Source organism: Rousettus aegyptiacus, unplaced genomic scaffold (genome assembly GCF_014176215.1).
Source record: "Rousettus aegyptiacus isolate mRouAeg1 unplaced genomic scaffold, mRouAeg1.p scaffold_m13_p_13, whole genome shotgun sequence".
NCBI lineage: Eukaryota > Metazoa > Chordata > Mammalia > Chiroptera > Pteropodidae > Rousettus > Rousettus aegyptiacus.
In genome coordinates, this window is record NW_023416288.1 from 2,710,001 (window position 1) to 2,731,869 (window position 21,869).

At 36.2% G+C, this 21,869-nt stretch overlaps 1 protein-coding gene and 1 pseudogene across 5 annotated transcripts in view; both read left to right on the top strand.

The window, feature by feature from the left end:
* The window catches only part of SRPK2 (SRSF protein kinase 2), a 196,345-nt gene that overhangs the window by 47,010 nt on the left and 127,466 nt on the right, over nucleotides 1-21,869 (top strand). The gene's annotated exons all lie outside the window — the stretch shown is intronic.
* LOC118611024 lies at nucleotides 6,207-6,325 on the top strand (annotated as a pseudogene).

The following is a 21,869-nucleotide window of genomic DNA, read 5'->3' on the forward strand; positions in this document are numbered from 1 at the left end:
AGTGTGAAGGAGTATTTTATGATTTTTATTTGCATTCTCCTAATGACTAGTAATGTTAAACGTCTTTTCATGTGGTTGTTGGATATTTTATAGCTTTGGAGAAATGTCTTTTCATGTCCCTTTGCTCATCTTTTAATTTGGGTTGTTTGTCTTTTTGTTGCATTGTAAAAGTTCTTTATATATTTCGGATAGTAGACCCACATCAGATAAATGATTTGCAGATACTTTTCCCATTCTGTAGATTCCTTTCGTTTTCTCGATAATGTCCTTTGACACACAGAATAGCTCTTTACTTTTATTGGAGCATTTAGTTAACTAAAGCAGTTAAGAAAGGTCATACCCTGTGCAGAGCCAAGGCCCTCCTAGAGTGTGGGTTTTCTGGTTGAAAAGAATAGAGGGCATCTCTCTTTCTGGCCTGTGCTGTGTGAAAGGCTGAAACAGTTGACAAAGAAATTGTGTATTTTGTAGAAAGGTGGGTTTGGCTTTTTAAACTTAGAAAAAACAGTTTTTTATGCTCCATTTCATTTCACATGATGCTTGAAGCGGCTTATGATAGATGTGCCGAAATGGAGAATTCTAAGTAGATAAAAATTAGGATCAAGGGAAAAATAAATAGAATGAAGATTGTGGAGAAGAATGTCATTGGGTATTTCTAGATGGAAAGGAAGTGTGTAGCAATTAGTGTAGGATATTGATTAATACAATTTTTTTTTTTTTTGGTTTATGACTTTCCATTTTTTTACTTTTAACATATTAGTAAAGAGAACACTTTACTACAATATTATTAATATTATAAATGCATTTGTTGAGCTTGCTGCCTTCTCCACACTGATATATAATCTATTCTCATGGTTTTATCTGCTACCTACATTTGCGTTCAGTCCATTCTTCTTCCCTGAATTTCAGTTGGTCCAGCTGCTTGGGTGCACCCTCCCCCATCCTCTCCTCTGCTTTCCCTTCGCCTGCACTCCCTTTCCTTCTCCCTCTTCTCCTCTCTCCCCCTCTCTACTATCTTCTTTATCCTGCCCTGGTCTTGGACTCAGCAGGGCACCTTCCACCCTCATCTCTCTAGCCTCTCGGTTTGCATTATTGTTCTCCCAGCTGCAGCCTGTCCTCTTCCCTTTTCCTTTCTGTTTGGCTCAGTCCTACTAGGACTCATCCCAGATAACCCCCCAGGGGGAAACTTACCTGACTTCTTACACTCTTTTTGTGCTGACTGGACATCCTTCTTGGCCTCTACCTGGCTCTGTCATTGTGCTAACCCCAGTGTTTATGGCACGATGTCTGTGCTTTTCCTGCATGGGATGTGGACACAGACTGAGATGTCTTCATTGTTTGTCCCCATGCCTGGCAGAGTGTGGGCACAGGGTTGGCAACAGTACCTGTCTGTCAAATGAATAATTAAGATCAATACTATCATGAGGTGCAAACTGGTGGGTGTGCGCTGGATCACACCTGCGGTTGTGTTCATGTGCCTCACAATACTTGGCAGCTTGGCAAAGTTCATATAAAAATCCCTGTCCCTGAAAAGAAATGAGGCTATCTGGTCACCCTGTGTTCTCATTGTTTCACCAGGGCTCTTCTCTGGACTGGGCTGTGCCCCTTTTTAGATGGTTTGCGGTAGTCCCACCCTTCTCTTACAAGAGGCCTGCTTTACTCCTGTTACCTGCTGTGTTCCTTTGAGACACCTGGGATTAGATTCCACATACTGCATGCCCTACTACCACATCTGTCTGTCTCTGGTTTGTTGTTTGGTAGAAGGTAGGCGGCAGTTAGTTTGAGTTTAGGTATTTGGCATTTTCTGCAGTTCTGTTTTTCTGTGAGGCTGATGGAGGATGGTGCCTTAAATGTTCATGTGTGCATATGCCAGTGATGTTCGCAGAGACTGCCTCGGTGACATAGGCTCAAATGAAATGAAGCATTTAGTTATGAGAAAGTTTATCATTTTGAAGTTTGTAAATTCCTTTTTAAAATTTTTGACAAGTAATCTGTGTGTCGATGTATGGTTTTTTGGTTAAAATAAACTTTTCTTACCATTAGCAAATACTTGTGGACCACTTAGAGAAATCTTTAGTTCCTTCATGAAATTAAAATGTAATTTCGTTACCTATGTTTGGAATTTTAGGGCATTAAATAGTGATCTTTGTGTGACTGTATACAAAATTTGTGGGCACATTTTTGGGCCCTGGTCCACATTTACCATTATATTTTTATGGGGGACAGATCGCAAGCCTCAAAATCAAAGGACTTTTAGCAGGGCAATAATAGGATCAGTTTTTTGTTTTCGAAACTTGACTCTGCAGGAGTGCAGGTTGAGGACTAGAGAAGTGTGAGAACCAGGGGCAGAAATGCTGATGTCTTCAGTCAGAATGAGGGATTAGGAGGGAGACATTTTTCCTGTTCATTTTCGCCGCTGTTATAAGTCATATAAACACTTAGGTTAATTATAAAACTCCTTTTCAGATAAAAATGAATAACTACTAGGAATACTGTACTGTGGCTGACAGTATTCTCTTAAGCCACTGTGCAGATCAAGTGAAGGAATGGGTAAGATAACTGTCATGGCTCTCTGTGGGAAAGGAATCTTTTGATTAATAAGCAGAAACTCATGATTACCCCTTTTCTGCCCTGTGATATGTTCAAGATACAGGTGTCAGGTGCTTTCGGTACCACAGAAGAAATGGTCCTGCTAAATAGGACGTGGTTATATTGCAGCCACTAAACTGAGACCAGTGCAGTAGTTAAAAGCAAGAGATAATGTCTGGGTTTCAGTCATTGAATTCACCACTCCCCCTCTCTGTGCTTCAGTTTCCTTAGCTGTACCTAGGAATCCTGAAAGTATGTACCTTAAAGGATTATGGCATAGAGTAAATAAACTATTATATGTGATGTTTACAGTAGTGTCTGGTGTTTAGTAAGTACTTAATGCACATTGCTTCTCCTATTTCTATTACTATTTTTATTAATGGAGAGATTCACAAATAAGAATTCAGAGTGAAATTTATGTTACCTTATGTGTGGTTATTAAGTAGAAAGCTTCAAAAACAGAAGAATACTATTTGGCTTTAAATCCCAATAAGAATTTTGCATTATAGCTTTTTAGGTGGTCAAGTTCATACAATTAAATGAAAATCAGTTTATGTCCGCCATTCCTTAGGGTAGCCCCCTGCCCCTGTTGGTTGTCCTAAACAGAAATTCTAGTATCCAGTACTTTCCATTTATGCATATACATAGCCAGCATTGGTTTTCTAGAGCTCTCTGAGAACATAGTCCTGTTTAAGTGTTTGGGAGGGGACATGGGAGAAGGGAGAGCAGATGCTCAGGTGCTATCTCAGTCTGTTTCACTTTTGGTTGTTGGCAAAAAAAAGGACAGGCTTTGTTTCTAGTATATATTTTATTATTCCCCCTTTTTTCGAAGAATTAATTTTCTATGAAAATAGTATCATAAACTTAAGACCTTCAGGTGGAGCAACAAAAGCTCTAACTTCACAAATTTCTAACTTTGGGAAATATTTGGACATATTCAAGTGATAAGCCTACAATTATAGTAGTATGGCTATTAGCTAATATTTATCAAGGGCTTCCACTTTGCAAAGCACGTTGCAAAGCACTTTTGCATATAATATCTTGCATCATCCTCACTATGGTCTTATGAGGTAGATAGGTATTCTTATATTGTTTTTGTAGGTGATAGTTAGAGATAGTAAGTAATTTGAATTTTAGGAGCTGTCATTCAAGTTCAGGCAGTCAGCCAGAGTCAATATACTTAATCACCGTGGTCTATCTCACTTAATTGTTAAATTATTATTATGATTATAAAAAATAAAGTATATATTCTGATTATAATATATATATTTACAGTCAAATGTAGGAAATTCAGAAATGTAGAAAGAAGAAAAAAACCTACCCATGATCTTAGCACTGATACCACCACTTTCAATATAAATTTTTCTGGATTCTGTATTATATTTATGTTTATTAACGACTTCAAGGCAGAGCTGAGGCATTTGTAGAGGTATACTGTTGTTACTTTTTATCAATAATTCTTTTTGTCTTTTTAGGAGTAGAGTATAAAAAGTAATAATTAAATAATACTTGGAAACAACAGGGAAGAGTAAAAAATGTCAGTCACTGAATGGACAGCACTGCCAGTGAGCGCCGTAAGGGTGTGCAGGGAGGTGGGGGAGGGAGGCTTTTCTCATCTCTCGCTGTCCTCTTTGGTATTTGTGGAAGTCTCAGGCCACCAACAGACTTAGGTTCTGGAGTAAACTGCTTATTTATTATACATCGGAAATTATTTGATTCTATATGCCTTTATTTGGTTTATTGTTTATTTATTTATCTTTGAAAGATCATGGAATTTTTTTTAACAATAAGGCTTTCTTATTACATGAAGAAAAGCCTCTTTGTATCCAGAATGGCAGATGCAAGGGCATTGGTGCTTCTGAATTTTTTAGTTGTAAGACTCTACTAAAATAGCACTAAAATTAATTACTTTAATTGAATGAACACACACACACACACACACACACACCCCCTTATTGGGGAATTCATGATTACGTCTTCCTCTAAGGTAGTTATTATCTCTTTTCCATTATAAAATCTGACCCTTAAACTAAAACCTTCTTTCGAACTGAGGCCTTTGTGTTTGCAGGCTATGTTCATTTGCACCTGCTTGATACTCAGTCTTTTTCTCCACTAAGCGGAATTGTAAATTAAAGAGGGAAAGGATTCAGAATTAGGGTGGCATGACAGTTTAACAATAGATCATAAATGTGAGTTTGCATTTCTGTAATCAAGTTGTAAGTTTATGTTCAAACATTTCTTTTTTCAGTATTGTAGCCATATCTTTCTCTTCTTGGTATTATTTTCTTTTATATAAATGTTCCTTCGATATTGTTTTGGTTTTGAGATGTATGCCATTTTTCCTTATTTTTTAAAAATTTATTCTGTCCTTAAGTTAGGGATGTATACAACATTAAAATGGATTGTGGATAAAGACATTTGTAAATGAGTGTCTTGGTCAAATGGTTTTCCAGTTGAAGGTGGCATCTTGCCTACCAGAGGGCGGCAGTTAGTCAGCATGTCTTTCTACATGATTTTTTTTTTCTTTGTTCAGGCAGAGTAATATCCTGATACTTTAAGGGCAGAAAACTTCTCTTTCCTTCATGAGCTTTGAAAAGAATGTTATTCGCCTGGTTTAAAAGAGTTGATCAGCAGATATAGTGTGTGGTCTCTAAAGGTTACAAATTTCTGCTTACACAGTCTGGTTCTAGCAACATGTCCTTTGCAATAATAATTTCATAGTTATGACTTTAATGATGTGAAACTACTTATGGTATATTTAGGTAAATATGTTTAAAGGCACAAAATGAAAGTACAGAGATAGAGGGCCTACCAGGGGCCAATTAAGTTCTTTAAAAGTATAAAACACTTGCTCCGCAGAATGAAAAATGACAGAGCTGAAATGCAAACTCAAGAAAAGAAGGCCAGTGGAATTCTCATTGTTACCCATGGATTTAAATAGTACATAAAATATCAGTCTTAAAGAAAAAAGCTTTCTTCTAATTTTTGGTACCCCTCTTTTGTTGTCTTCCTAAACGTATTTTTGGAGTATGCTACTCCAAAAATTGCTGTGAGCCAAAGGTAATTAGCTCTCTTACATTCTTTCTAAAAGCAGGACATAATATCCATTTATAAAAGTTTTTACCTTTCTCATACCTGGAAGAGAATGACTTATCTGCATAAAAAACCGTAGTAAACAACCCTTATTTACCATGCATATCCTGGACATCTTCTCACAAGTCCTCCCAAACTCTTCACCCACAGAAGTTCCAAACTCCTTTTACTTTGTTCAGGCTCTTCATACTTTGTCACCTTTTCTTAAAATGGTATGTAAGGCCTGTATTCTCCCCATCCCCTTGAGTTACTCATTAGGAATATTTTAGTGTGTTCATGCGTTGTATGTGTAAATAACCTTTTTCTTCTGTTAATCTGTCATTTATCAGTTTGATTCATATGCCCCAGTCCCTGAACCTAAGAGGGTAGATGAGGTTTTTTCTTTTCTGCAGTGTGTCATCATCTTCCTTTTGGGTAATTCAGCATTCACTCTCTCCAGATTATACAAAAGATAATTAAAATAACAGAAGAATGATGAGGAGAGCATAGTTTATCTGCAAGAAATGTTGTTTTTAAAGTTATTTCTCATCTACAGCCATGCCACCCCGAACCAGCCTGATCCTATCTGATCTCGGAAGCTAAACAGGGTTGGGCCTGGTTAGTGCTCGGATGGGAGACCACCTACGAACACCAGGTGCTGTATGTAGGTGTAAAAAATAAGGGATTGGAAGCTGACAAAGTCTTTGCAATCTGTGAGGTCAACCAAGGGTTGCCTTGCCTAAAAAAATATAATAAATTAAAAAAATAAAGTTATTTCTTTGGAATAAAGTAAATATTCCTTTTCATGGTCTTTTGTATATTGCTGTGACAAGGTAACAAGCAGCAGGATTTTTGTTAGGTAAACATTTTATATTTGCTCCTTCTAAGGCTTTAGAATCCCAGAGAACATAGAAACCCATTAAAATAGGTACTTGACCTAAAGCATTTTGAGCAAGAGTTATCTGTTGCTACAGTCTAGATGCTTCTAGAGTCTAGGCTGAGCGATAGTTTATATTTTTTAATTAGGTCACCTTTTTTTTAGGATGGCATATAAGTCAGGGATTTTCTTTAGCTATGTGGCGGTAGTTTGGTTTTAAAACTATATACTTTCTGATTTAGCTCTAGTCTAGGAAGGCTTTTAATTTTTTTTTTTTTTTTTTTTTTTAGCAAAGAGGTGTCCCTAGTCTGGGGATTGGTAGGTGGCATGTAGCAATTACTAATAGTAAGCTGGAGCCAGGGCAGCCGCGAGGTGCTCAGAGGAGATTGTTCTGTACATAATTACTCTCTGGATTCCTATAGTCACAATACTAAAATGAAAAGATAGACCAAATGTTGTATTTTTTCAATTTGTCAGTTTTTCTTACCATTAGTCATTTAACTTAGGATGTTACCTACTGGGATATGAACGGTTAAGACAAAACTCAGTCTCGAGTGTTTTGGCAAGACATTTTAATTTATTTTAGTACACACACGTGCGTATCATATCTGCCTTGTTCCACTTTTCTGCAGTTTTTATGGTGTGAGTAAGACTTCTTTATAAATACACTTGCCAGTCTCAAGTTGAAATGAATCTGGCTTTTAAATGGTGAGCAGTTACTCCAACAATGCTGCCATTGTACTCCAAGGTCTTGTTGCACCTTTAGGGTTTGAATATGTTCACGGGTTATAAATTTTTATCCTTTGATGTTAGAATCAGTTTTTGGCATTGGCCAAAAGTCATTGAGTGCCAAGTCTGGTGAATAACCTGGATAGGCAATTTGGGTTGTTAGAGCTTTTTGGTTTATTGTTTTTGACTCACAGACTGTAAGCCAGAACGTTTCAGGATGATGAAACCAGTTTCTGAGCCACAGTTAACTCCTTGTTTTGTCTGGCCTACTTGAACAATGAGTCCAATTGACTCTGGGTCTTTGTGGGATGCTTCTAAGTTAGCAATGCCATTGAGATCAAATAAACAAGTTAACATTGTCCTCACTTGTGATTTTGATATGGATGTTTTCTTGGGTTTGGACTGCAGCAAAGTTTTCCATTGCAAACTTCATGTTTTCAGGTCATAAGGAAAACCTTTATTAGCTCTACTAATTTTCTCAAAATGTTACTTTTTTAGCTGTTCATGAAACAGAGCAGGTTCTCAGTGTTCTGTCACTTAGTGAAAATGTTTGGAACAATCTTTACTAACTTTCCATATATTTGTTTGAAACTCTCTGCTCAGTCCCCTACCCCCTGCCAACTTTGTATTCTGATTTTTCTGCATAATCATTCAATTGGATGAATCAAAATATTACTTTGACAGCACTTTATAGAGGAGGTGATAGACTTCTGGAAGATGAGACTTAATTTAAGGAATCAAAGATACCAAGGAGTGAAAATTCAAATCCAATTTGCTGACCCTAAACTTGAGGATATTTTTGCAATATAATGCTGCCATGAAAGAATCACTCATACTTCCTTTAATTTTCTTATAGTAATGTGAAAATTAAGCGCTTTCCTCCTTTATTTTCATATATTTCACTTGTGGATTTAATGCCACTCAAAATTAAACGTTTAATGTTTCTCAGTAAGGTCATTTTAAATTTTATGTTGGCATGGAGCTTATACATGCATTCATCTCAACCGATAGTGTTTTGGCCTTGATTGTTGCACATGAAGAAGTTACAACACATTCCTCCTGTGCCTGTTCCTTTGTTTCCATCAATTGTATCTGAACATTAGTTATACTTTGTAGTCATATTTGTGTTGAAAGATTAGTTCATCTTAATTATGATGTAAGATACGTAGCTAAAAAAGTCGTACTTAGTAGTTTACTATTAGTTTGTGTTCTAATATTTTTGTCTTTTAAATTGTACATTAAATTTAGTTGAAGCGTAGAGTTTCTCTATTTGTTAAATACTCTATGATGGTATCCTCATCTGCTTGTGACTTGAAGAAGTAATCATTTTTATTTTGGAAATATTTTAGTCTGTATAAATGTTTGTGTTGTAGTCTAAGATTTATTTGGATTAGAGTAGCTTAGGTCATCTGCCACTGAATTCATTCTCTGGGAACTGTGATATGGGCATTCCCTTGGATACGTGTGTTGGTGGCAGCTTCATTGGAAGTGTGAGTGTTGGAGAGGAGTGGATCTCCAAATAAAAATCAGAATACTGTTATTACAGGTGAGAAGATTGGTTGAGATTGTGTGGCAGAGCAAGCACATGCTCACTTCAAGTCTTTTACTTGACAGTCTTGACCTAGGAGATGGTATTCTTTGGCCCCTTATTCCTCTTACAGTGACCATATAGATATTCAGCTTAAATCTATTCACCTCCAGTTCGTCACACATAGAGAGGACTCTTCCAACACACTCTTATTTTACACTGTTGGACATTTAAAAAATGTTCCCTTGTTGTGGACCAAGTATTCCTCTTACAGTTCTAGAGTAAACATAAATTGTACTGTGTGGAGAGCTACAGAAATTAGGACTTATGGGAAAGGGGGCTGGTCTGAGCCAAGAGTTTCCTGTTGATAGGCAGCATTTAATAACTGTGTTCCAGATTAGTCTCAGCAAGTCTCACAATAAACTCTATGTCACACACAAACTCTTAAAAGCTCAGTGGAAAGAAATATTTATATGAAGGATTGCATGATGGGCATACCTACAGTCCATCCATTTTGTCATCTTCAAAAATTTATGATTGTATTAAGCTTAAGCCGTTTTGGTGACTTACTGTTCCTGGAAGGCATTGTATCAAAATGGCTTATGCTTCTTGTGGGATGAAAAGACCATTATTCTGGTGCCCATGGTCCTACATAACAAAAGGTTAATATTTCTGATTTTTTAAAGTTTTTCTTTAAAAATTTTTTGTTAAGGTAATTAAAACATACTAATTTTCCTTAACTAGAAATAGCTATGTTAGCTGTAGTGTTCTTTTAGGTTCTGATTTTTTAGGTAGGCCTTAATATCAGAAACATTAAGATTTGGCTAAATAGAAAAAAATATATAAAATATAAAATATAATTTGCACTAAATCTAAAACAGGCTTAACAGATTTCATAATTTTTCTCAAAGTTTACAAAACTAACAGGGTTTTGGGGTTGGACCCAAGTCTGTTACTTTAAGTCCAGTGGGGTAGCAATATCTCACATTCTCCTTGAAGCTTTTAGGATTATGGAGATTATTGAGAGAAGATGCTTGATATTTAGGTTGAGGGGGAGGAAGGAGAGCCAGAGGAAAAGAATGTACTCTTTGCCAGATGCTACAGGAGTCAGGAAAAATGATAACTCAGAATTACCCCGTTAATCTTATGGCAGCTTTTATCGATTGCCTTTCATATCAAGGGCATTGTGTTTGAGTTCCTAGGAGTAGAGAGAGGAAGATCTTGCCATTAAGGGCTTGTAGCCAGAGTGGGAGTCGAGGAAAGATGAATCTTTGCAAATATAAGTGATAGACAGGATCAGATGACTTCTGGGGTCTTCTTCAGCTCTTAAGAATCTGCGATTCTTTAGCAAGCTGCCAGTCATTGGACTACTCCTTCGGTGTAGAAGCTATAGGTGTGTGTTCTGGGGTGTGGGGCAGGTGGGGTAGGTTTTCTTCTTCAAAGTTAGGGATATGATAGAAGAAAATATTAGTGTTTCAGTTAAATAAAGTGTTCGTTCTCCAGATAACAAATGTAAAGCTTTGCTGTTATGAATATAGATGCAGGTTTATTCAAACAGCAGTTGACTTAATGTTTATTATCCTTTATCCTTAATTTTTGAAAGGGTAGCTCACCAATATCTTTTTCAAAAAGGTTAAGAAATGCACAATTCTTAAAACAGGGTTTATCCTGCATTCTATCTATGGGCTATATAGCAAATATTTCATTTAAAAAATTAGATGAAAAAAATGCTGTTCGAAACATTGAGATGGGGTGAATCCTTTAGTTGAAAAGGTTATGGGGAACTTTTACTTTGAAGGATTGGGCTCTTCTACCTGTTGAACCTTCTTATCGGTCTCAAGAATGGAAAAGCGAAACTGAGGACAGTGAGAATAGTGGCCCCACCTCTATCCAGGTCCTGCAGAATGAAGGGCGTGTGAGTGGAGCAGGGGCCTCAGTTTCCAGGGCCTGCAGGAGAAGTCCTATCCTCAAGGGCAGCTAGTCTGGTTAGGACAAGAAGCGGTCCTTTAAGAGGCTGGTAGAGGATGTAGGGACTTTCTGATGATTCTTAAATTCCAGTCAGCACTGGGGCCAGGTCTCTAAGGGTTAGGGGGAGGCGGCTGGGAAATTAGGGCATATTAGTGGTGCCGGTGGCATAGGTGACCTGGGCTAACTGAGCCGAACAAGTTCTGGGAAGGTGGGCAAGCAGTTCAAGCTGATTGGGTGCTGTTGCTGGGTTTCTTTGTGGTGAGAGATTGGTGTGATGGAGGGCAGGTGAAAGCCTTGTAGGGGAGGCAGGCTCTGTTGGGGGTGCTGGGCTCTGTTGGCCTGCAGGGTTGGCGTGGAATCAGTTGTGGGTGGACCAAAGGTGACTTCTGCTAGGCTGGGGCTTGGCAGCTTATTCTGAGCACACTGTACTAAAGACCATTATACTGTAGTAGTGACTGGGTTAAATTTTGTTAATTACATCTTTAGTGGCTTTTTAATCCCCTAAAACTTCCTGCCAAAAATGCTAGCATGTGGAAGTGTCTGCCATGAATACAAAGTGGTCAGGAAGAAACCCCTTCACCTCTATTTTCTGAACAAGCCTTATTCTTTCACATCTTTGTATATTGCTTGTGGTATTTCCTCTTCCTAGAATGTTATTCTCTGCCCCGAGAACTGTTTGCTCAGTGTAAATACCACCCCTCCTAGCCGTTAGCTGCTGAGTCTCTTCTGCCATTGTGCTCGGACTTTGTTTCTACAAAACACCTTGTATTTTAGTGAGTTAAGTATGTTGCCATTTCCTGTATTAATCTGAGTCCTCTTACTTACGCTCAGATTCTTAGTTCAGATACGGGTGCTCAGAGAACATTTGTCAAGTAAATACTGTGATAAGGTCTGGAACATTGGATCAAACAACAAAAATAAAAAGTAATTGATACACATCTGAAACTAATATAATATTGAATGTCAACTGTAATTGAAAAATTAAAAGGAAAATGTAAAAAAAGTAATTGGTACCTTGTACAATATACAAAAATTAAAATGAATCATAGACTTAAATGTAAAACTACAAACTACTATACGAAAATAGCAGAAAGTATTTGTGATGAGTTAGGCAAAGATTTTTTAGGTATGCTACCAAAAGTATCCATTTTAAAAAAATAAAAATAAATCGAATTTCCATTAAAGTCTTCTCTTTGAAAGACACTCTTAAGTTGAAAAGAGGAACACACAACCAGCCAAACGAAAACCCAACAGCAAAGAGTTAAAAAAAAAAAAAGATAAAAAGAGCCACAAACTGGTAGAAAATAGTTGCACATCATATATCTGAAAAAGGACTTTTATCCTTAATATATAAAGAACTCAGTAATAAGAAAAGATACTAATTAAAAATGTGAAGAAGAGCTGATGTTTCACTTAAGAAAATATATAGATGGCAAATAAGCACGGTCCATTTTGTCAGTCATTAGAGAAATGTAAATTAAACCGTAGATACCTCTACACTCCTTTTAGAATGGTTAAAAAGAAACTGACTATACCAAGTGCTGATGGGGACATGGAGCCACTGGACCTCTCACATGCACATGTTGTATCACATAACCAACTCCTGGCCTTTACCCAAATGAAACAAAAACTAATGTTCATATAAAATCTTTACTTTCATAGCAGCTTCCCCCCCCCCAATTGCCCCAAATGGGAACCATTTAAATTTCTCTCAACTAGTGAATATAAACTGTGATACATCTGTACAGTGGAATACTGCTCAGCAATAAAAATAAATGTACTAATTACCGTGTATCAGATGGTCGAATCTAAAATGTATTGTGATAAGTGAAAGAAGCCAGACTGGTAAGCATACAGACTGTACATTTGCCTTTGTAAAGGAAAAGGCAAGATTATAGGGACAGAAAACAGATCAGTAGTTTCTGTGAGCTGGGGTGAGGGAGAGCTTGACTGTAGAGTGGCTTGGAATGTTTTGGGCGATGGGACACTTCTGTATGTTGTTTTTGGGGTGGTTCCACAACATCTATCTGTGTGTTGCAGAGAACACTGGCAGAACTGAACAGTAAAGGGTGAATTTTGTAGTATGTAAATGATAATTTAACTAAAAATTATAACAAATAATTGGTATTGATGATTCAGCAAAGGTTTTGTTAACTCTGTTTAAGCTTGATAAAACTGCAGGTTTGGGGAAGCAGTTTGCCAGAATGTGATAATCTCAGAACGCTTTTTGGGTGATTGTAGTGTAGACCTCTGTATGTTTAGTCTTTTCTGGAAGTGCACAGCCAAGGACCATAGGCTTGTAGTATGTTCACACATCTTATGGATGAGATGGTCACTGCATTAAGGAAAGCCAGTGTGTTTTGAAAATTTTGCAGATGTTGAATAAGACAACATTAAGTACAGTTTATGATAAAGGAGAATGTGGCATACATTTCCAGCAGGTTATAGAGCTCAGGGCCACATCACTTTATTATGTCAGTATATTATTGAACTCTGAAACTAAATAGCTCTGGCAATTGATATGCTATTTCTAACAGTCCATTTGTTGTATTTTTTTCTAAAATAAAATTGGTTTCATTTTGACAGTTTTGTCACACCCATGAGTTATTGTTCCTGCAGACTCCCTAGAATATTGTCCAGTGGATGGGTCAGAGGCTCATTAAGTAATTTTAGTTTCTACATCTTTAAAAATTAGTTTATGACACTTGAATCCCATCACAAATGTTATTGTGAACCCATTACAGGTATTATGAGAAGCAGCATGTAGTAGTGACTTCTGGAGCCAGGTTTCCTGGGTTTGTGTTTTAGCTCTTCCATTTACAAGCTGTGTGAGCTGGAACAGAATTACTTAACTTCTCTGTATCTCTATTTCCTCATCAAAAAACAAGAGGTGATAATTATAATACCGGTTCCATGGAGGGTTTTAGATTGAATCAGTTAATAAATGGAAAGCCTCCACAACAGGGTATGATACAGTGAGCTCAGTATCAGTGTTAGCTGCTCTTACTGTTGTTGTTATTCTGTTCGTGAATTGCCCCATTAGCCTTCCTTAAATGTTTAAAGATGAGATTGGCAATGATGCTCTTTCTCCTTTCACTTCCTGGGACTAGATTTTTTTTTTTTTAGTTCTAGTGAGTAGACTTATTACATAATATTTTTTCTCCTCTCATTTCCCTGTAATTCTTCTTACCCTTCATAGCATATTTGATTTTTAGAAAATATCCTTGATACGTTTAGAATCCCTCTTCTAAAGACTCCTCTATAAACTAATTGGAAATAAGTTGTTACAACATACCCCTTTTAATGTTCAGAGATGCAAAACTGTTTCGGTTCCTTAAGAAATGAGAGACAAAACTAAATGTATCTCTTAAGTTAGAAGCTGGGGAATGTGGTTATAAATTGAGATTCGGAAACCTTGGTAAATTTAGAGGACTGAATGCTATAAGTCAAATGAACATCATCTTGTTTGCTGTCAGTGTACTATTTTACTTTTGAAAAATTGTGCTTTTTATACAGAGAAGTGCTTTCAGCACAAAGCTGATTGTGTGTCAGTATTTTGAAGGTGCTTGTTAAAAAACTCTTGGGAAAGAATGAAGCAGATGAAAGAGAAACAGAGGTACTGTGGCAGTTGGACCCTCAAAAGAGAGTGGGACTAGCACTCTACATTAGCCTTAATTTAGAACTCATAAACATTAAGGTGTTGTAGTTTAAGGGAAACTGTGTAGTGTGGGAAACTACCTACTATATTGTTTTCTCAGCAGATTAGAGTGAGCCAATTAGAAGTGCACACATACAGTGATGTATGGCTGACCAAGAGACAAAACAGAAAAACTATACCAGCCAAAAAGCACTGTCCTAATCTGGAGCTTTTGGTGCAGAAGCAGACCTTCAGCTACTGTTCAGAGGCCCTGAGAATATTTTAGTAGTGCCTGTAATAAAAGGCTTTGAGGTAGCCAGGAAACTTTATATTATGCTTAGGCTACTTTTTAATCAAACATGAAGAGTTTAATCCAGAATGACTCAATTAAATTAAGATAGTTAGTCTTTCAACTGTCATGAACATAGCTGTCCAGAATCACTTATTCCTTGAAGCCATGGTAGCTGAGGTTTACCTGTATTTCATAGGAGGAATTGAGGAAGAGACCATGCTGTGAGGGCATTGGAAATACTAGGAGGGGCTAGGCAAGCGTTTTAGCATAAACAATGTTCACTTTTGCCTTGGCATCTCTTTCTGTTATTCTTTTGGTTTAAAACATTTAAAAATCATGAAATCTTTCATGCCTATAATACATGAAATGTGAGTATAAGTTTAAAGAATAAAATGAACACCTGAGTTAGAATACTCTCTAACTCAAGAAATAGAATTATATCAGTCCAAATAACATTCCTCTTCCTTCTGTACCACTTTCTTGTAGTCGCAGTCAAAATTTCAGACAGAGTTAGGTTTTAGAAGAAGAAAAAAGTCGAGTACTTCATATGAGTTAAAATATATTGGCTAGTATATTTCAGTATAAATTGAGGAGCCATTTTGCTATTAAATAGATAATGATATGAACGAAAGGAAGTTTTTTGTTTTTTTTTTAAAAGCAAGACTAGAATTTTTGAAAACTCTTACTTCTTGAGACATTCTACACTCACCTCTTTATTGCTGTGTTTCTTTTGTGGGAGTTATTTCTTGCTATGTAATTGCCCTGGCATTTGACCGTAGCTTCCTAAGCACATGGCCCTTTTCTTCGGCATTGTCTAACAAAAAACCTTAATATTCAGATGGCTCTTAGAGCCTCTAAGTTTTTATCTTAAACGCTATTCTGTCTATTCTCTGTCTCTACAGCAGTCATGTGTTTTTCATAAGCACAGTCCATCCATTAGTTGAGACTTGAACATTTTGGAGTTGCTAAATTAATACCTGTATTTTTAGAGAGGGTTTTTGTTGTTGTTGTTCACCAATTTGTTTCAGCAATTTTATTTTATTTTAAGAGTCTGCTTATGATGGAATTGGAAGGGACAGACTGAATTTAGTTTTTAAAGCCCATTTTAAATGACAATTTTACAGTCTCCATGAAACTCCCTTTCTTATGCTAGAACAGTGTCAGAATAATTTATTTGTTCTTTTTTCCCCTTCAGTATAACACTCTCAGAATTCCAACAGAACACTCCTTTGACCTTGATTAAACTGTGAATTTGGTTTGAAAGTGAAAATTGGCATTTTGCAGGCTATTTATAATGGTGCGAAAGCAGTCTTTTTTGCAGTGTCCATTTGAAAGCCGTGTAACCACAAAAGGGAGTGTCCTTTGGAAACACTTTACATTATTTGAGAAAATTATTTTTAATTACAAAGTGATACCTATAAAAAATTCAAGTTCAGATAAAGATAAAATCCCTCTGACCACCATTCTTTGTTCTATGGCTCATCTCCAGAAGTAAGGAAGACCTTTTCCCAGTGATTTCAGAATGTATTCTTTTCTACTTTATTTTCATTTGCATATGCATGTGTATGTACTTATGTGCACATACCTATGTATCTATGAAAATATATATAACAAAAGTAGTATATTTGTGTGTATTATGCAAGCCACAGTTTTCTCATAGTTTTAGAGATCATTCATAACATGTGCATCTACCTCATTTTTTTCAAATGCCGTGTGTAATAAATGTGCCATAGTTGATTTAACAATCGGGTTGTTATCCATTATTTGCATTGCATGTAGCATTATGATGAGCATCTTTGTGTGATTCTGCTAGGATACACGTGAGTGTTTTTCTAGCTTAGTTATGAAAGAGTGAAATTGCTGGATTATAACTATCTAGCATTCTCTATATTGAAGTCAATAAATAGAATATTGTTTGGCATGACTGGCTAATTGTGCTTGTGAAATAAATTGTGTATTTGTAATATTGTCGCTTAATTATGTAGGGAGGACAGGGGCCAAGTGTAAAACCAGTGATTCTCAGTACTGGCTTGTACATCTAGGACATTTTAGGTGTTATCACCCCAAGAGAGTGATTTAGTAGGTGTGTGAATCAGTACAAATGGCCCTTGGCATGAATATGAAAATTAAATACAAAGATACATCCTGAGACTTTCTTAGACTGCCCATATTACAACTGGTACTAACTGGCCCTGTACTTAACGTACACCATAAAATGTAGTCAGATATAGCAGAATAATTCAATTTATTTTAGACACTCGATTTTTTTATCCTTCCAAATACTTAACAAAGTGTATAGGTATAATAAATGATTGTTTTAAGATTGATAGAGAGAAAGAGATTATTTTTAAGGTAGGGGACAGCAAGTTATAAACATGAAGTCTGAATGGGATTGTATTTGTGGGATTGTGTTATAACTTTCAAAAATAGTAATACAAATTAGTGTTCAAGTTTTTTTATTATGAAAAAATTAAAGAACATTCTAAATCAGACACACATAGAGCATAGTAGTCGAGGGCCCAGAACTCTACGTGTATTCATCTAGGTTCAGATTCTCCCTCCACTGTACTAGCTCTATGAACCATGGTAAGTCACTTGGCCTTTTTTTGTACCTCAGTTTTCCTATCTGTTAAATGAGGATAATGATAGAATTTATCTTACAGAGATCTGAGAGTATTAAGAGTTTATAGATAAAGCAAATAGAAGAGTGTCTGACACATTGTAATTGGTATGAAATGTTAACTCTTATTATTATTGCTCTTGCTGCTTATTACAATTATTATTCCCAGTGTCTTAATCTTCAAGCATTATTTCATGCTTAAAATACTTTTCTAAGTGTCCAGATATCAGCAGCTCAGTACATGGCTAAAGATGGTAAGTACAAAGAACTTGCACTCTGGAGTATTGCTTCAAAGCCACTTTGATATAACAAAGCTAAGTTTTTTTGTGTCCTTGATATGTTTAAGGTACCCCGATACGTTGATTCTTGCATTTTAAAATGGAGAACTAGTTCAGATTTCATGTTCATGTAATTGGTAGGAAATCTCACAGACAACAAGGCAAGAATAAAGGAGCCTCAGTCCGTTTTGCTAATGTATTTGTGGTACTTCATAACATTTTGTAACGCAACAAAAGCCTTGGAAGTAGACTTTACTATTTCTTGGTGATGTTAATGATTTTTATAGAAATCATGAGTGACTGATGGGCTTGAGGTGAGAATTTTAGAATTTACAACAAATGTGAGAAGTGATAATTGGCAAAGTTCCCGAGGGGATACTATGTGGGCGTACAGACACAAAATGAATTGTGAAAAAGTGATGAATCTTATAAATAGCTCCTTGAAGTTTTAATATTTCCTCCCCTGCTTGAATCAGGGTTTTAAAATTTTGCTTTTAAATCATATTTGCCTGCTGAATCTCTTTTAGTTTTGGCTGTTTAGTTGTTTATATTTCTACCCTATGTAAAACCAGGACTTCTTTATGTGGCATGTAAGATGTTTGGAAGAGGCCTCTCTTGCCAGTGTCTCTTGCTTCATTTCCTACCAGTACCTACTTCATTGCTGCAGTCACCAGCAGCTCGGATGGCCCACATGGTATGGTTCTTTGTAGCTTTGTGTGTGCCATTTTCCTGTTTAGAGTAGGATATTTCTTCACTTGGCAAAATCCTCTTACCCCTTGTGAACGAGCCCCAAAACCTCTCTGACCATTTTCTTTCCGCAGGTGGACCGATCACTTCTTCCTTGCAGGCCATGCAGCATAGCTGTGGAGTGAGACTTTTGAAGCTAGGCCGCCTGGGCTCTCATCCTGACTCAGTCACGTGCTAGCTCTGCAATCCTTTTTTTTTTTTTTTAATTGAAATCAAATTTACATAAATTCCCTTTTAAAAAACCATTTTATAGTGTACAACTCAGTGGTTTTAAGCATATTTATAGTGTTGTGAAAACATCACCATTATCTAATTCCTGAACATTTTCATCATCCTAAAGGGAAATGGGTATGTTAGCAGCCTCTCCCCATTCTCCCTCCTCTCAGCCCCTTGATCTAATTTCCGTCTCAGTATAATTTCCCTGTTCCTGGACGTGTCATATAAAAGGAAATCATACAATATGTTTTGTGTCTGGCTCATTTCACTCTTTATAGTGTCTTCAAGATTCATCCATGTGGTAGCATATATCTATCTATCTATCTATCTATCTATCTATCTATCTATCTATCTATCTATCAGTACTCCATTTCTTTAATAGATAGGCTACATTTTGTTTATTCCTTCATCAGTTGATAATAACTACTTTTTGGTTATTATAAATATTACTGTTATGAACATTTGTGCACAAGTTTTTGTGTGAACAATTTGAAGATGTTTTTAAATTCTCTTGGGTATGTATACCAAGGAGTAGAATTATGGGTCATATGGTAACTTTTTACTTAATTTTTTGAAGAACTGCCATATTGTTCTCCAAAGCAGAGGTACCATGATTGTAGCCATCCTGGTACATGTAAAGAGGTATTTCATACTTGTTTTCATTCACATTTCCCTAATGACATATGATGGTGAGCAATTTTTCATGTGCTTATTGGCCATTTGTATTTCTTCTTTGGAAAAATGTCTATTTAAATCCTTTGCCCATTTTTAAATTGAGTTGTTGGGTTTTTTAGTTGTGGAGTTATAAGAGTTCTTTATTATTCTGGATTCTAGTTCTTTATTAGATATGTGATTTTAAAATATTTACTCCCATTCTGCAGGTTAGCTTTTTTCTTGATAATATCCTTCGATGCACAATTTTTAAAAATTCTTATGCTGTTCAGTTTATTCTTTTGTTCCTTGTGGTTTTGGTGTTGTATTTAAGAACTTAAATCCAAAAATTATGAAGATTTACACCTACATTCCCTTTAAGAGTTTTATAGTTTTAGCCTTTATATTTAGATTTTTGATCCATTTTGAGTTTATTTCTGTATATGGTGTGGGAGAGGAGTCTAGCTTTATTCTTTTGCATATGGAGATCTAGTTATTTAGATCATCTTTTGAAGAGACCTTTTTTCCCTGTCGAATGGCTCTGGCACTCTCATTGTAAATCAGTTGAGTGCAGTGTGAGGGTTTATTTCTGGACTTTAATTCTTTTCCATTGATTTATATGTTTATCCTTATGCCAGTTCTGCACCATTTTAATTACTGTAACTTTGGTAGTAAGTTTTGAAATCAAGATGTGTGTCTTCCAACTTTGCTCTTTTTTCTCCTCTAGATTGTTGTGGTTATTCAGGGTCCCCTGCATTCCAATATGAATTTTAGGGTCAGCTTGCCCATTTCTGCAAAAAGGCAGTTGGGGTTTTGATAGGTATTAGGTGAATCTGTAGATCAATTTGGGGAGTATTGCAATCTTAATTATAGTAATTCCTCGAATCCATATACAAAAATGTCTTTCCATTTATTTAGGTCTTTAATTTCTTCCGTGTTTTGTAGTTTTCTGTGTACAAGTCTCTCACTCCTTGGTTAAATTGATATCTCAGTATTTTATTCTTTTCAATGGAATTGTATAGCTCTGGAATCTTGAGCAAATTTCTTAAACTTTCAAAGCTTCAGTTTCCAAACATGTAAAATGGAAATTATATTAAGTATCTATTTTCTCCAATTGTTGTAAGGGTTAAATGAATCCATTTTATTTAAAGGGCCTAAATAAGCCTGATGGTTCAAGCTAAATGTTAAATATTAGACTGTGGACTTTCTGAGGGAAGGAATTTCGCCTTACGTATTTTTGTGACACCCTCTTCCCCCTGTTCTGGTATCGCCTAGCTTAGTAACCTGTTGGTACGGAGGGAATGTAGAAAGGTGGGGAAATTGGAGTATATAACATCAGTTCCAGTTTTTAAGCTTGAAAATTAATGTGGATTGGGAGTTAGGGACACTAATTCTTCCTTATATCCACGTATTTTGATATGGATTGTTTTCTTATATATGGAAATAAGCCTTACACAATGATTTTGCCACTTCTTGGCGAAGTTTCTTTTTAAGATGGTTGAGTGGTGTGCCTTGGCTTACTAAAGGAGTTAGTAAAGGAGAGCAGGTATTTATTGCCTTGGTGAACTCACAGTTCTTTTTATGCCAAAATTATTAATGATATTAAAATATCTTAATTTATGAAATTATGTCACAATATTAGAGAACCAAGTAGTTTCAGTTGTATAGTAATATCTAGTATGAAAAAATCAGCTTTATAAATACTTCCATTTTCTGAGTATTCTATGATATAATTTCTGAAATTCATACATCATTTTAGAAAAATATACAAGTGATATTTTGTAGGTGTAAAACAGAGATAGCTTTAAAACTTGGATTCCTGATAAACAGAGCGTTGGATCACACACACCCTGAGTGTAACAGCTCAGTTATCTAAGAACTTGTGTAACTTCTTTTGTCTCCCCAACAGAGTCAGGGTAAGAGTGTCTTTGTTCTGTATAGTGGCCGGATTAACTATTAATGATATTGTACTGTGGTAAGAAACCTGTAGACAGTTTTAGGAATTAGTTTCATCACATATCACCTCTAATAGAGGGCATTGATGATGAGGCTAATAAAATTAGGAATTTATTTAAACATTCATATTTTCATACTTTAATGCATTTTTGTATTTAGTTGTTCCTTAAAATTTTCAACATCAAAATAACAAAACAATGGTAACAAGTACTGCATGATGAACTGTGTAAAGTGTCAACATGCTCCATTTTGTGTTAGGATTGGTGGGTGATCTCTGGGGTCTTGAGCTGAGGAACAGTCTTTTCTTTTCCTTGCCTTCTTGCTTGCTGGCTTCCAGGGTGTGGGTGAGGATGGGAATTCCAATGTGAGGGGATTGATCCACTTTTCTTGCTAGAATTTTGAAATTAATAACCTTTTTTATTTTTCTTAAAAAAAAAAAGCTAGTATTTCTTTTGGACTATACAGTACACCCAGAGTAATAATTTAAAAGGTGAGAGAAGGATAAACATTTTCCCTAGTAAATAAAGATTTTGATAAGTGGCAGTAGCTGCCACCTTGAAAGTTCTAGACGGAAAGCTAATGAGCCTGAGGTCAGTTCCTTCTCCTCCTTTAGCTCCCACCCCTTTGCCCTGTTGCGGAGTTTGCCATGAACATGGAGTTTGGCACGAACACATTGTGGTCGGCTTGCACAGTACCATATTTAGGAACATAA